Here is a 2500-nt window from a genome sequence, read left to right on the forward strand (position 1 = left end):
ATAATATCAGAAGCACTTTACAATCTTTCTCAACACCATCGCCTTTATTATAATCAATTATACAGTTTTAAACAACAACATAACGATGCAATTTGAGAAACAATTTTTTAAACCCCCTTTTGTTGTTGTTGGTCTGAAAGACGAGCAGCTATGAATTTGGTTTTTAAACCCCGACAAGGTGGATCAAGGGCCCTTTCCCGTTTGTGATTACAATTACATTCAAAAAAAAAAAAGTGCTTCTGAGTCATTAGGAACCGGAGTCTATCCCGGTTTCTAAAGCGGAAAAAGACAATAGCAATTCCCTTCCCTTACCCTTTCGATAGAATGCAAGTTTATTACAAAGATTTTCCCCCAATCTAACGGACCCAACAAACCCAAAACACTAAGAAAAATCTCGATTTCACCCAAAAATCAAACCCCTTTTTTCCCTTAGCGTGCGAAGCATTGCTCCCCCCAAATTTCGTTTTGGGAAAAACCCCCAATTGACGAGCGCATTTTCGTGGAAAACTAGAGATAATAAATTCCTCTTTAAGTCAAGATAATCATGGTGCGTAGTTGTGTCAGTGCGATAAATTTCGGGTTTCCTTTTTTATAAGGCTTCGTTTTTATAATGGCCGTACTCGCCAAAATTCAGCGTTCAATAGATAAAAAAATAATGCTCTGTGTACATCTTGTATTCTATAACTTATGGTCAAACCAATATCCCGGTACAGTTGGGAGTGCAATCGGGGAATGGCAACGTGTCTGGTACAACGTTGACCTCAGTTGAAAATACTAAAACTGAGTCTTCTACGCCCTTGAATGTTACCTGTGAATCAAATAAAATAAACGACTTTTCAAAATCGAAAAAATAATAATAATGGGGGAATTGAAGGAATTGATTAATTCATTCATTCATTGCATAACATAGCATGCTAAGCTGAATAGTATTTGAAAAGTAAAGAAGAAACAAATACAAGCCAATTATTAAGAATAGGTACGTGGTGTGTACTGAAATTTACTCATAGAGCACTCACCTTACATATAATATCAGAAGCACTTTACAATCTTTCTCAACACCATCGCCATTATTATAATCAATTATACAGCTTAACAACAACATAACGATGCAATTTGAGAAACAGATAGTTTAAACTTTTGTTGTTGTTGGTCTGCAGAGCGAGCAGCTATGAAGTGGAAGTAAACCCCGACAAGGTGGATCAATGGACCTTCGTTTGTGATTACAATTACATTCAATAAAAAAAAGTGCTTCTGAGTCATTAGGAACCGGAGTCTATCCCGGTTTCTATAGCGTGAAAAAGACAATAGCAATTGCTTGCTACCCTTTCGATAGAATGCTAGTTTATTACAAAGTATTTTCCGCCAGATCTAACGGACCCAACTACCCAATCACTAAGAAAAATGCTCGACTGCACCCAAGATCGATCTCGGTCCCTTAGCGTGCGAAGCGAGTGCTCCACCAACTGCGTTATCGGAAACCCCATATCACTTTGAAGGACTACTTTATAATTTTTTAAAATTATTGTAGAGTGAAATCTACCACCGCTTGTAAATGATAACTGTGAGTCGTAATCGACGTTACCTCAATAAAAAATCCTACCCATTAGTGCCGCGCTGAGGACCGGACCGAGGACCGGTCCCACGGTCTTTTAGCTGTGAACCGTGGTCCGGTCCCAAAGAGGAAGACCGCCGGCGGTCCTCACTTCTTATCACCTTTCAACGGTCTGGCGCCATACTACTTCCCCAGCGATTCGTTGCCTCGGTCCTTTGCCTATCTTCCACCAATCACCACCCATCCCACTTAATTAATCGCACCCACCCCCCTTTGCCATACACTAAACGACACAGACGACCATAGAGGCAGACGACCACCTCCCTCCACTCCGCAAACCGCCCTTTCGTGTGTGAGATGGGGGGAACAGGAGGCGCACGCCTTGGACGATTCCATTATACGGGTAAATTTCAAAATTTACTACACCATAATGATCGCAATGACAATGATCTATGATGAAGGCATGACCCCTCTTCTCTAATGGGTTATTGTTTGAAATGTATGTGACTACTAAAGATGTGTGTGTGTGTGTGTGTGTGTGTGTGTGTGTGTGTGTCTCAAACCTAGCAAGTTGCAAGTCTGATTTTTTGTTTTCTTTTGTCCATCTCTTGTCGCCACTCCTTTCTATCGCATTGTTGTCATTTAAAATAATACAATAATATTAAAATTTCGTTTGGTGTTTTAACTAATCAAATAATATGAGTTTCATTAGTTTCTTCCTTCCAAAAAAAACCAGTTATAACGTCTGTATTTTTAAAAGGTCCAATAGAATATTTGGGGACCCCGATAGCTCAGTTGATAGAGCACTCTCTTTATTCGCAAAGGGCCAGAGATCGATCCCGGGTGCAGTCGAGTTTTTTTCTGAATCCCTGTCTACTCAGCAGTGAATGGGTAGCTGGGTTTGTTAGATCTGGCGAAAAGTCACCATCGACCCCACTTATTACTTAT

Source organism: Berghia stephanieae, chromosome 5 (genome assembly GCF_034508935.2).
Source record: "Berghia stephanieae isolate SIO BIC M18660-M18661 chromosome 5, UCSD_Bste_1.3, whole genome shotgun sequence".
NCBI classification, from domain to species: domain Eukaryota; kingdom Metazoa; phylum Mollusca; class Gastropoda; order Nudibranchia; family Aeolidiidae; genus Berghia; species Berghia stephanieae.